Genomic DNA, 14,982 nt, shown 5'->3' with positions numbered 1-14,982 from the left:
AGCTTCTATTTTTTTGTCCGTTTCCTCTCTATGTATCACTAATTGTGCCTCTACTTCTTTGGGTATAATTGCCTGTATTTCTATGAGAGCTTTGTTTATTTCTTCTTTATTTGCCTTCATTTGTGTGGACATTTTTTGAGAGCTTTGTGCATTTCTTCTCTGTTTGCCTCAATTTTCATGGTCATTTCTCTGAGTGCACGATTTGTTTCCTCTTGGTTAGTCTCGATTTCTTTGGTTATTTCTCTGAGGGCTTTGTTCATTTCATTTCTATGGGCCTCTAATAGCTGGAGAAACATAGTTTTGAGGTTGTTTTCTTGTATATCTAGTGAATTGAAGTGTCCATTTTTTTGTGGGGTTGCTGGTGAGATCATTATGTCCTGATTTTTGTTGGGAGTGTTCTTACTACTAGCCATCTGGTTATTTATAATCCTCACTGGTTGTTCCTCGAGATTGTAGTTTGGGCTATGATCCTCTCTTTCTGTTTCTGGACTGTTTTTTTCAGGAAGATGAGAGAGGTTCACTGCTTTGGGGGTGTGCACTGTGTTTTCAGTTTTGCCTAAGTAAAGAATGTGACGCTGGCGCTATTCGCGTGCGCTTTTAGCGGGCGCAGTGTGCATGCGCGGATTGTCTGACTATTGCAGTAGCCTGCAAGCCACTATTATGCAGTTCTGACTGAGATCCAGGGATTGTTTGCCTGGATTACCCTGGTGGACCCGCAAGGCAGTGGCTTCAATGTCGCTATCCCAAGAATCCCTCTGATGCCCACACTAGGAGTGTGGGTGGCAGGGATCTCGTCTGGTTGCTTCTGTGGAGAGGCCCTGGGTCTGGGGCAATCTCTCCCTAGAAGGCTCACTCACTCTCTTGCAGGACCAGTTGGAATGCACAGGGGTTCCCCTTGCTCACTACTCTCGGTTTTGGTCCTACTGCAGAAGTGCACAGGTAGGGTAACAGTCAGCTCTGTGACACTGTGGCCACAGGACTCGGTGTCCACCTTTCCTGTGTGCTGCCTCTTTGTTCTTTCCCTCTTCCAGGAGGGGTTGTGTTGACTGGTCCCTGGGTGGCGCGGGAAAGAGTTAGGGTGAGTGTATTCAATCCCAGATCCCGGGCCCAGATCTCTCTGCCAGAAGCAGCCTAGTGGTAGAATCTATGTTTGCTGATCCCAAGAGAGTACCGGGTAGGGTTGAGTGTCCTCAGATCCAGAGCTTGGCCCCCTCTGCTAGGGGCCGCTGGAGAGAGGGTGCTGTGTCCTTGGCAGGCTGCCTCTCTGACCTTCTCCTCTGCTAGGGCGAGCTTATGGAGGTTCTCTCAGGGGAGTGCCAGCAGGGGTTGGGGCTTCTCAGTGAGATCCTGAGCCCTGAGCCGGCGGGGGGGGGGGGGGCAGCACCGGTGATAGAACTTGCTGCTATATCTTATTGCGCTGGACCCAGGAGAATCTCAGGACGCGTAGGATGACCACAGTCCCAGATCCCGAGCTGTAGTTTGTTTGCTAGGAGCGGCCGGCAGCACTGGAGTTCCGGCACTGTTAAGCTGCTGTGTGCCTCTTTATCCTTCTGCTCTGCTGCGGCAGGGTGATGGCGGTGGCAGGGTGATGCCGGGTTTGGGCGAGTGCCCAAAAGGATTGGGTTTTCTCTGCCCCGCTCTCGGGTTGGGGTACAGACAATGTGGTCTGTGGCAGATTCTGTTGGGCACCTCCTGCCTCCTCCAAAGAGGGAGTAGGGATTTTGAGCTGGGCGCGCAACTGCTATCCGCCAGCGCGCGGGAGCTCAGTTGTGATGGCGGCAGGTACCCGCCGAGATCGGAGAGACCTTCCAGGGAAAGACTAGGTGACCCGTGACCAGTCTGGCAACTTTCCTTCCCCGCGGGTTTTTTTTTTTTTTTTCGACTGGGACTCGCAGCCTTAGGCCCCCTTGTGCCCACTAATCAGCCTGGGAAAGTGATCGGCACAAGCAGGCTTGTGGCACCAGCCTGGAGACCCAAAACCCGCGTTGCCGGGTTCTCTTCCGGGTTCTGGCTGGGCAGCCGAGAGTGGACCCGACAGCTTCCCACGCCGTGGGAGCCTCCCCTCACCTGGGAAACAGGGTCGATTGCTGTTGTTTTAGGGCCCAGAGTTCAGTCTCCTGGTCGCTGCACGGAGTGTGTTGTTCTGCTTCTCAGACATGGTGTTCTCCGATGCCGCCATCTTGGCCCCTCCCGATCATAGCCATTCTGACAGGTGTAAGATGGAATCTCAGACTCACTTATAAGTGGGTACTAGACTTTTAGGATAGAATAAAGATACTAAAATCTGTACACCTAAAAAAGATAAACAAGAAAGAGAACCTGGGGTAAGATGATCAATCTTCACTTAGTAAGACAAATGGGATGGACATTGAAAGTAGGAGAAAACAAGTAACAGGACAGAAGCCTACCACAGAGGGCCTCTGAAATACTCTACCTAGCAGTGTATCAGAGCAAATGCTGAGACTCATTACCTTCACTGGAGTGCAGGGAATCATATGAAAGAAAAGAGAGTTAGTATGACTTGGAGAGGACAGGAGCAACACAAGGATCAAATATATCTGGGTACAGGGTTCTTTTATGAGACTGTTTCTCCAACCAAGGATCATGCATGGATATATCCTAGAACCCTGCTCAGATGTACCCCATGGTAGTTCAGTATCCAAGTGTGTATCCTAGTAAGGGGAACAGGGACTATTTCTGACATGAACTTAATGGCTGGCTCTTTGACATCTCCCTGCTTAGGGCAGAGCAGCCTTGCTATGCCATAGAGGAGGACATTGCAGCCAGTCTTGAAGATACCTGATAAGCTAGGGTCAGATGAAAGGGGAAGAGGACCTCCCCTATCAGTGGACTTGGAAGGGGGCAGGGAGGAGTTGAGGGAGGGAGGGTGGGACTGAGAGGGAATGAAGGAGGGAGCTACAGCAGGGATACAAAGTAAATAAGCTGTGATTAATATAAAAAATAAAAAATATAAAAAAATGGAATCTTACTGTTGTTTTGATTTACATTTCCCTGATGACTAAGAACATTGAACATTTCTTTAAGCGTATCTTGGCCATTCAAGGATCTCTGTTTAGGTCTTACCCTAATTTTTTCATTATAACATTTTTATTATTATCATTTATTACACTTTACTCATTCAGTTTATATCCTGTCTGTGACACCCTCCCTCATCTCCTCCCCATCCCACCCTCTCACTTCTCCCCCTATGCCCCTCTCCTAGTTAACTGATAGGGGATATCCTTCTCCCCTTCTATGTTCAGATATAGCTCATAGACTCAGTATCCAAGTGGCGATGCTGACAAGGGGAACGGGGGCTTTCTCTTTCATGAACTCAGTGGCAGGCTCTCTGATCATTTCTACCTGGGGGGTGAAGCCTTGCCAAGCCACAGAGGAAGACAATGCAACCAGTCCTGATGAGACCTGTACTCTATTTTTCAATTGGATTATTTGGCTTGTTGTTTTCTATTTTCTTAAGTTCTTTCTATATTTTGAATATTATCCCTTTGTCAGATGTAGAGTTGGTGAAGGTCTTTTTCCGTTCTGTTGGCTGCCGTTTTGTCCTATTGACAGCTTCCTATGCCTTACAGAAGCTTTCAATGGAGCAAAGATTGAGGGAAAGGCCAACTAAACACTGAGCCTACTACAGACCCATCCCACTGGAGAGAACCAATCCCTGACACTCTGAATGTTACTCTGCTATGATAATGGACTGGAGCTCTGATAACTCCTCTGAGAGATTTCAGCCAACAGCTGATGGAAACAGATGCAGAGACCCACAGCCAAACACTAGATACAGATCAGGGAGTCCTATGGAAGAGTTGGGGGAAGAATTGGGAGAGGCAGAGATGTCAAGGACTCCTCAAGAAGACCTACAGAGTTACTACCTTGGGCTCATGGGGTCCCACAGAGACCAAAAAGCATGCATGCACTGGGCCTAGTCCCCCTGAACATATGTACCCAATGTGCACCTTGGACTTCATTTGAATTTCCTAATAACTGGAGCAGGAGCCCTTTATGACTTTGATGCCTCTGTTTGGGTACTGTTCCCCTAACTGGACTGCCTTGTCTGGCCTCGGTGAGAGCACATGTGACTAGTTCTGCAGACTTAATGTGCATGCCAGATTGTTACCCATCCAGGTCCTCCTCCTTCTCTGAGGAGAAGGAGAGGGTAGAATGGAGGGACCAGTGTGCATGAGAGGTAGACTGGGAGGAGAAGGGGGGGATGCAATCAGTATGGAAAGTGAATGAATGAATAAATAATTTTTAAAAAGGGTATTTCAAAACCGAAATCTCAAAAAAAAAAAAATAAGAGAATGGCTGTGCAATTGAAAAAGTTGCAGATGGATATGGAGGGAACTAAGATGCAAATGGAGAGGTAACAGGTAGAGACTGACATAACTGCGAAGCAAATAGCACTAGAAAAGGGAGAACACATGTGTTCAGACCTGGTGTCTGAGCAGAAGGAAAAAGAAAACCAGATTAGGTTAGAAGGTAATTTGAAGCCTGGCCCTACACTGTGCATTTTCTGTTTCAAGTCCCCACAGTTCGAGGATGGGGCTGGAGCGGGGGAAGCAGGAGGCCAAGACCATGCAAGGCAACAAGGTTAAAGAAAAGCATCCCATTTTGAAAGAAAGGGCTAATCTTAGCCAGCTGAGCTGTCAAAGGGGCAGCCTCCCTTTAAGAGATTACCACTATTGTCTGAAAGGATGCAGGGAGTTGTTTCAATTTTCTTATATCCACTTAGACTTGTCTGAGTGTGTGCTCTATTTTGGAGAAAGTTCCATGAGGTACATACAATAGTTATGTTCTTTTGTTTTGAGGTGAAACGTTCTGTAAACATTTGCTTTATACTTTATAAAACCATTTGTTCTATAATGCCTGTCAGCTCCAGTGTTTTTCTGTTTAATATTTGTCTGCGTTACCTGTATGTTAGCAAAAGTTAGAATTTGAAGTTTAATATGTGATTTAGGCTGTAATAGCATTTCTTTTACAAACTTGGATGCCCTTGTGTATGGGGCATAGATGTTAAGAATTGAAATGGCATCTTCGTGGATTTTTCCTTTAATGAATATAGAGAGTTTTTTCTTATCACTTTTGATTAATTTTCGTTTGAACTCTATTTTTTTTTTTTGAAATAAAAATGGCTATGTCAGCAGGTTTCTTAAGACCATTAGAGGAATATCTTTTTCAATCATGTTACCCTGAGGAAACCTTTATCCTTGATAGTGAGGTGGGTTTCTTTGATTCAAGATAAGGACAGACCCTGTTTTCACATCCATTCTCTTAGTGTCAATGTTTTTTTGTTGTTGTTATTGCTGTTTGTTTATATTGTTTTGTTTTTATTATTTTTGGTGAGTTGAGACTACTGATACTGAGAGGTACCAGTGACCAATGTGTTTTCATTCCTGGTATTTTGTTGTTGGTAGTAGTGGTCCTGTGTGAGTGTGAGTGTGCCTGTGTGTGCTTGCCTGTGTGCGTGTGTCCATGTGTGTGTTTCCCTTCTTTTTCTTTTCCTTGTGTGAGATTATTCGTGTTTTCATGGGTGTCATTAACTTCCTTGGGTCAGACTTTTTCTTCTAATATTTCTGTAGGGTTGAATTTGTAGATACATATTGTGCAAGTTTGATTATATCATGGAATGTCTTATTTTCTCCATCTATGGTGATCAAAAGTACTGTCTGATATATTAGACTTATCTGGTATCTGTCATCTCTTAGAGTCTGCAGTGTATCAGTCAACACCCCTCTGAAGTTTAGAGCCCCCAGGAGTGTGTGTGTGTGTACTTGTGTATGTGTGCCACACATGCATGTGTGTTAACATAGTAACATGTGTATGTAAGAAGAATGTGAATATATGTGTGCCAGGAGCTGATACTAAGTTCCTTCTGTTCATTATTTGTTGAAGCTAGATTTCTTATTTGAATTCACAACTTGGCAATTTGGCTAGTTTGGGAGCTAGCTTGATTTAGGTAACGCCTGTCTTGAGCTCTAAAAATGCAGACAGACCACAGAACCCATCCAGTATTTATGTGCTCTGTGCTTGCTGTTTATTGAAGTCTGTCCTTCACATTTGTGTATGTTCTTTTTCTACTAAGTGTTCTCTCCAGCACCTTAATAAAAATAATTACATGTATATTCACAAATATATGATAGATTTATATTTTCAAATGTCACAAGACAAGTATTTAGAAAACTCTTTGATAAATAAATGACTTTTTTTTCTGATATTAGAAAATGTTTGTATTCATGCTGGTATCTTAAAATGTTTAATTTAAGCATTTTTATGAATTTGACAGAAAAACAATTTGAAAAGAAAAAAAAATAGATTGAAAGTTAAGCACCAGAAAAAAATTAAAAATTAATATTCTAGACCGACATATATTATAGCATACCATTTAAACATGACCCTGATTCTTCAAAATTTGTCAGTATTACAGACAATATTCTCCTTCCAGAAAACTCAATGTAAAATATATTAAAATTATAGAACTGAACACTTTTTTTGTGTGCTCTCAATATTAAGTTTTATTAATTGCCTCAACATAATATGTTTCTTTTTATAGCATTATATTTAAATTATTTTCTGCTTACTAAATTAATCTTTTTGAATGCTGTTATTCAATATCTATAAAAGGCATTAACTTTACATGCTAATTAAATATACAAACTTATGATAACACTTTTGTTTATAGCAATAAACATGATCATATTTTGACAAATCCATCTGAATTATTTATTAGAATCTTCTCACAAAATAATTCAGTGTCTTACAGATTTTTATTATATTATTATAAAAATAATTTGAAATTCTATGAAAATTCTAATGTGATTTCAAAAACTGCTGAAATATTTCATTGTCTTTTTATTTAGGATTTGTCATGTTTAACATCTTCTGGGAATGTAGAGCCACCATGTGAATGCTGTGGCTTTTCTGTAGAGTTCTCACATGACTTTAGGGTAAAGGGTAGGTTACAAAGCATATAAAACCATATGAATTTGAGAATTGTTCTTTCAAGTTCTGTAAAGAATTATGTGGCATTTTGATGGAAATTTTATTGAATCTGTAGATTGCTTTTGGTAGTGTGGCCATTTTCACTATGTTAATCCCACCGATCCATGAGCACGGGAGATTGTTCCATCTTCTGATATCTTATTCAATTTCTTTCTTCAGAGACTTGAAGTTTTGTTTTAATAGAGGTCTTTCACTTGGTTAGAGTCACACTAAGGTACTTTAGCTATTCCATTCCAAAGCATTTTTTCCAAACTATGCTCAAATATACAATAAAGACATTTGTTCAACCATGTTCATAGCAGCTCTATTCGTAATAGCCAGAAGTTGGAAACAGCCTAGATGTTCCTCAGAGAAGGAGTGCATGCAGAAATTGTGGTACATTAACACAATGGAATACTATTCAGCTATTAAAAACAAGGAAATCATGAAATGTGCATGCAAATGGTGCTTAGAAAAGATCTTGAGTGAGGTAACCGAGAAACAGAAAGACACATATGGTATATGTTCAAACATAAGTGGTTATTAGCCATATAATATAGGATAAACATACTAAAATCAATACTCCTAAAGAAGCTAAACAACAAGGAAGACCCTAGGGAAGATATTCAATCCTCATTTAGAGAGAAAAATGCAAGAGACATGGGAAGCAGGAGAAGACAGGGAACAGTACAGGAGCCTATCACAGAAGTCTTCTGAGAGTCTCTACTAGTGCAGGGAATATTATGAAAGAAGGGAGAGATAGAAAGAGCCAGAGGGGACAGGAACTCCAAAAGGAACAGAGCCAAAAAAAAAAATTCTGAACCCTGGAGGCCCTGAAGAGAATGATACCCCAACCAAGGTCCATGCTTGGAGAGGCCTAGAACCCAGGCTCAGATGTAGCCCATAGACTCAGCCTCCAAATGGTGTCCCTAGTAAGGGGAACTGTGGCTGTCTTTGGCATGAGCTTAGTGGCAAGCTCTCTAATCAGCTCCCACTGGGGGGAGGGAGGAGTGCAATCTTACCAGGCCACAGAGGAAGACAATGCATCCAGTCCTGATGAGACCTGATAGGCTAGGGTCAAATAGAAGGGGAGGTGGACCTTCCCTATCAGTGGAGTAGGGGAGAGGCAGAGGAGAAGAAGAGGGAGGGAGGGAGGGGACCATAGCCGGGATAGAAATTGAATAAATTGTAATAAATGATAATAATAAAAAAGCATGTAAACCTGGTATTCCTAATGGCATTGCATTTGGGGTATCTGTAGTTTTAATTCTAACTTCAACTACATAATCATGAGAAAAGCATTCCGCATCAAATACGTTCTTATATTTGTATTTGTTTGTATCATCCTTGTTTCAGGGCAGCATTTCTTCTTATTTATTTTGATCACTCTGTGTTCTGCAGAGTGTTAGAATTTCAAAGGTGAGAGACTACTTATTTACATTAGGCATGCTTTGTCTAATATCATTTTGACAGCTGTAATAAGTCTGTTGAGCCTTAGAGGTTTTAGAAAACAAACCAAAGCAAAACAAAGCTTCCAATCTGAAAGAGCTAGCTGTGGGAAATCCTGCATTGGTTCCTGAATTGACTTGTTAGTTTTTCATGTAAAATATGAAAATTCTACTTTGTAATAAAGGAGATTTAAGAGAAAGGTGAAAACAAAAGTCCCAACAGGGAAGTGTGTGAACCCGGGATACATGAAAGAGAAAGCACACTTCATTTAATGATAGGTAAATTTATTTATTTATTGTCTTTGTCTAATAAATTAATGAATGATTCTCCACACTTAGCTCATCAGACCTCTAATATAAGCTTTATTTGCATGTCAATTCTTCTTTAAAAAACATATCATATATATTAACCCAAAGACATAGAAATGAGAAAGAAGTTAGGTATTATTTTTGTCCTTAATTTCAATTGCCAATATACCTACTTTTTACTTTCTACCATTCAGCACAAGATTTTACAAAAACAGACAAACTAGAAAAAGAGAAGGGATAATCAGTTCTTGACCCTTCCATAAAGGAAAAAAGCATTGTCATGATAAGATATTTCAAAACACAGGCATCTATATTTCATGAGTCTCTAGTTTCAATAATTTCGAGTATATGTCATGAGGTAAGACATTTAGATCACTGTTGAGAGACCACAGTATGTTTTCCACAGAGGGCAAGCATCTTATATTTCCTACTGACAGTATACAAATGTCCCAACCTTTCACCATAAATGCTCGAAATATTATTTTTACATATATATTTTTATAATCTCTGTTCTAAAACTTGCTACATTATCACAATTATAAGTTTTATTCTCTTAAAGATCACAAATACCAAGTAACTTTTTATATACCTGAGGTTAGTTAATTCGTCTGTCTTTCCTGGAATTCAGTGTTTATTTCAGCTTTATCCACATTATTGAAGATATGAAAACAAACTAACCTTGAAAAGATATATTATACAGTCTTTTTAAAAACTGAATTTTGCCTTATGCAATGGTATATTTAAAACTTCTGGACATTTTGATAAGTGAAATAAGCCTGTAACAGAAGGACAGATATCATATATTTCTATTTATATAAGATGCCTAGAGTATTCAATTTCAGTAAAATGAAGACTAGAATATTGATCTCTGAGAAAGGTACAAAGATGCAGGCAAGAAATAAAACCTTCAGGTTTGAAGTAGGAAATTTCTGGTGATTAACATGCTACGCTGTACTTGGAAGTAAGTAGGTAAGAGAAATGACTAAAGAAAGGTGTTTTAAATTATATAAGTGAAATATTTTCAAATAAAGACCATCTCTGCAATTGACTAGATTGGTAGAATTTTGGGGAGATGGCTCTGGAGAATAGCATGCCAGGGGAAAGAGATCAAACATCCAAACAGCCAGGTTCACAGCTTCTGATAGTAGACCTGTGAGGAGGAAAAAGGATGATGGAGCTGGTCAGTGCATGAGTGAGGAGAAACAGGAGGAGAGGGTCACTGAATACAATGATTTCTAGGTTTCTCTTCCACAGTACGGACAGTCATGCAGTACTTATCGCAAAACAGCTGCATGGGCAATATACTCACTGTAGAAAACTATAAATATTTAAGATATGAGAAATGCTGCTCTCTGTGGTCATTCAACAATGTATACAGGTGCCAAAATACCACAAAGCAACTCATAAAAACATGCCATTTCTGTCATTCAAAATATGTGAACTTATAATAAATAGTAAAAATAAACAAGTAATGGTAATGTAATAAATAATTAAAAGAGTAACAGAAAGAAAATCCAAATCAGATAAAGAGGACACATGATATTTTTCAGCCTATGATTACCTAATTTATGGAAAAAATTCTACTAATATGTATGTGTATGATTTGTGTGTGCATGTATGTGTGTGTGTGTGTTGTCAATTGTATGTATATGCATTGCCAAACTGTGTATGCCATGAGGCAAATGGTGAGTCCAAAGGACATCTCCAATATTGGCCTTGTTCTGCTTTGTCTAAGACAGTATTTCTGTCTTGTTTTCTGCTATGCTATGTGTATAGCATACATATGTGTGTGTGTGTGTATGTATGTGTATGTGTGTGTGTATTATACATACTGGACCAGTGGGCCTATGAGGTTCCAAGGACTCTTCTATATCCATCTTCCATTTCAACATAGAACAGTCAAAATACAGGTTTATGCTAATAAATATAGCATTTATACGGGTCTAGAGAATCAAAATATGAGCCTCATGGTGGTGTAGTAAACAGTTTACACACTGCAAGATTTTTTCACCCCTAAATGACTTCTGTTTTGAAACATTCTGGTGATATATAACCTTTTAGTATTCCTTGAACAAACTGAAATCTAAAACACCTTCCAAGTACACACCAAAGCATTTTTTATGTTATTTGTGTAAACAATTGCAAATCTCTGTAGCTTGTTTATTTGTCTCATATTTAATAAATCTTAATGAATAAAATGTATGAATTGGCCTTCTTTAATTTCCAAACATCATTCTTTCATATATTATTAAATTTTGTTCTAGTCAAAGAATTTAGTCCCTGTTAAAACATACAAATAGGCACTCTCACACATTTAAACAGTTCGCCTTTTCTATATTCATGGAATGTGGTCCGTACCCCCCCCCTTTAGAAATAACTCATATCCTTGGTATGAATTATCTTTCATTTTAAAAAATAAAAGTATTTAATGAGAAAATCAGATATTTTGTGATTTGGGGAAAAATGCTGAATTTATGATGAAGAAATATTTAATTATAGTGTAATTTGAATGTGGGCTTAGTAAACTCCCTTGAAAAGATACCATATAAACTCTTTCTGACTATGTTAAGTTTGTATCAATTCATTGTTATGTTCAAATACTTTCCTGCATTTCCAGGAAAAGTAAAATATGTAGGACAGACCCAAGTACTTCTTTCAGGTCTGCTCAGAAAACACCTAATAATTCCTTGGGACCTTTCATACCACCATCTCCAGGTAGACATTTACTGCTGTTACTCCTTCACACACTTCTCTGTGCACATGCATTATTTAAGTCTTTGCTCCACTGTGACATTTGCTGTCCAGCTGCATGACTGATGATTCACGTTGTTTGCTCCTCTTTTTATTCTGTAAGTTGGTCGTAGACCTGGAATTGGGAAGAGACTTCATAAATATTTTAATAAAATATAAAAGTAGATTTGTTGTCTAATGTGGCACACAAAAATCAAAAGAACATGTCAAAAATGTATGGGAACTGACTCAAGGTAATACACTTTGTAAAATAACTTCATACGTGAGAGAGCTCTTTGTGTCTACATAGCTTAAGCAGAGAAACGTGGAGAGACTTAAACGGGATACACAAAGCAGTTCTGAGCATGTCTGTGCAACCTGGATGTGGTGTTCTCCACCTTCCTGCCCAATGACTCTCTCTAACGGCTCTTTCTTGTGCTCTTTATGTCATCGTTTCTAATAATCAATCATAGGCACTTTTCTCCCAAATTAGTTTTAAATCATTTGTGACAGAGTATTTCTGATCCTGCATTTCCCATTTCTTTCCAACTATCGATGCGTTTCCTGAACCTCCAGCATAAAAGACCTTGGTAGATTATTCCATAGCCTACCCTAACCCTACCTGTTAGTGCACTGATATGCATTCTACAACACTGCCTGTCAAAGGTGATAAAATATGATGAAAATTCTTTTGAAACTGCTGAGTTCAGATAACAGCACACCTCAAGGTACAAGGGAAGAAGATGGCATCTTCTTTACTCATTAGTTTAAATTCTGCAGGTGTGTTTATGTAAACATTAGAGATGGAAAGAAGGAGTCCTTTCTGTTTCCTACAGGCTGTATTTACTTGATTTCATGTGCTTAATGTTTTTCATCCTCCGTATCCACGGTAATTAGCTAAACGTGATACTTCAAATAATACATTTTAGTAAAAACAAGTATATAAAAGTGTGTTTTATAATTCTTAAGCAGGCTAGCTCACTCTTCCCCAAACAGTGTTATTGGATATGCCATTAAAGATGCTCTATGGCTTTAAAACAAATTTTTTAAATGCCGGATTACTCAAATAGAAATGAGAGTTCTAGGATTTCTGAAACAAAATAATGTTATAAAACAAGCTAAATGAAGTTATGCTGTAATTATGGAACAGGTTTTTCAAGCAGGTTATTTCTCTCACATTTTTACATATTTCTCATACTCCAGAATGAGGACCAGGTAGTAATTGTAATGACTTACTTTAAAATAATTAAAAAACAAACAAACAAAAAAAGAAAAACAGTGTCATCTGCATGTGTACTTTAGGCAAAAGCCAACCACTCCTTCATTTGGTAGTAACAAGCACTTTTACTCTGGTCCTAACAAAGGTAAACCCTATTCTCTGCGCTGCAAACAAAACAAAACAAATTTCAAAGCCTGGCATACAGCCTGGCTATCATGAGGTATTCACTTTACACCTCTCAGAATTCCGAGGAAGCAATAGCTGCCAGAAGACAGCTCCCATTTCCCACAGGACATAAGTCATGCTTTTTGTGCATCTTCTTCTTTTCATTTTCGTGTTTGTTTTGTGTTTAAAAGTCAGTAACATAAAAAGAGCTTTAAATTCTATACCTAAAGTCATATTTACATATATTAAATAACAGCAACTCATAGGACGTATTATTGGGAATTATTAAAATTCAATATGGACATGTGTAAATGTTCATTTGGTCTCCTAATTTGTTCACTTGGGGCTAACTCTTCATTTATACCAGTAGACTTCATTCTAGAAGTAATGACAAAATAAAAAATGTGATCACACAATATGCTATTAACACTCTGCAAAAATAAGACCCTGGTTATTCGGAGGTTAGTGTGTCAAATGTGGGAGATGCTTTCACTATATTATAGCAAAAACATAATTTTTTCTAGTGTCTGATTAAATAATGTTCACTCTAAAACAATTCTTCATTGAATTTCAAAATTATATCTCTCCAGATTTGATATTTTTATTTGAAAATAATGCTGTAGTATTATATGTTTTCACAAGACAGCACACAGATAATGAGAACACAGAGAATAGGAATTCCTACTCCCCTGTCCTGAGTTTCTGAAGCAGGACAAGCACTGAAAATATGAAAAAATTCTTCATCAACTGACTTCAGCCTAAAAGGGGAATGACATTACTAAAGTTTTCAAAATTTAATTTTGTGCTACAGAAAAGAAAAAAAAACATAAAAACTATTTTCTGATTACACTTCACTTTCCCAACTCCTTCAAGGTCCTCCCCTCCTTTTCACTTGCTGAGTTTCATTCTCTTTCTCTCTCTCTCTCAAACAACCAAGACAAAACATTAAAAATAAAACAAAAAACACAAACTCATATACACATACTAAAAAAAAAAATACCCACAGAAACACAAATTTAGAGACCATAATATACAATGAAATGTTAAAAGACAAAAAAAAAAATGTCCAAACAAGACAAAATGAGACAGTCTTTTAAAATATCGTTGAGTGTGCTAGCTATCTATTGCTGGACTCTGGCCTCCCTTAAAGTGTGGTTAACATGCCGTAGATACTACACTGGAAATTATTAATATTTTCTTTGCAAGCGGGGACCGATTGCAAACAGGTTCTGTATTAGGTTTATGAGTCCGTGTCCACTTTCTGTTTTCATCACTGGGACCCCACCTAGCTTGAATCTACACAGGCCCTGTGCATGAGGCCCGAGTCTCTGTGAGTTCCTATGTGCAGCAGTACTCTCTTGTCTGTAGTACGCTGTTTCCTTGCAGTCATCCATTTCCTCTGACACCTTAACCATTTCTGCCTCTATAGCTTGCAGACTTCAAGAGAAGGGCCTTGATGAAGACTGTGGAGGTTTGAGTAGAAATGGCCCCAATAGAGTCATGTAGTTGAATGCACGGCCCATAAGGAATTGCTCTATTAGGAGGTGTGGCCGTATTGGAGGAAGCTTGTCACTGTGGGATGGGTTTTGAGGTCTCAGAATCTCAAGCCAGTTCTCTTCTTGCCTCATACTGATCATGATATAGAACTCTCAGCTTCTTCTCGGCCTGCATGCTGCCGTGTTTCCCACTGTGATGATAATAGACTAAACCTCCGACCTGTAAGCAGCCCAATTATAACTCTTTCTTTTATAAGAGTTGTTGTGGTCATAGTATCTCTTCACAGCCATAGAAACCGAGCTGAAACAAAGACACCCAATTTAGAAGTAAGCGCAAAAATTTCTTACTCTGCAAATTGCACTCTTACCCGGTTGTGGGTCTCTGTGTAAGTTGTCATCTATTGCAAGAGGATGTTTCTCTGATGGCTGAGCAAGGCTTTCATCTATGGGAATAGCAGAATAGCACAAGGAGTGACTTTATTGCCTTATTCCTTCTGCAGAACATTAGTATTTACTTTTACCCTAAGCCCTTGGCCTATACTTTCATTTTGTGAATTGGGCCTCAAAGAGAAGCAGAGAGTGGCTTGTTATGCCCATAATATTCGTGTCAGTATCACACCCT

This window comes from Psammomys obesus, unplaced genomic scaffold (assembly GCF_907164565.1).
Source record: "Psammomys obesus unplaced genomic scaffold, mPsaObe1.curated_primary_1811, whole genome shotgun sequence".
Taxonomy (NCBI): Eukaryota; Metazoa; Chordata; class Mammalia; order Rodentia; family Muridae; genus Psammomys; species Psammomys obesus.
This window is presented reverse-complemented; position numbering follows the sequence as displayed.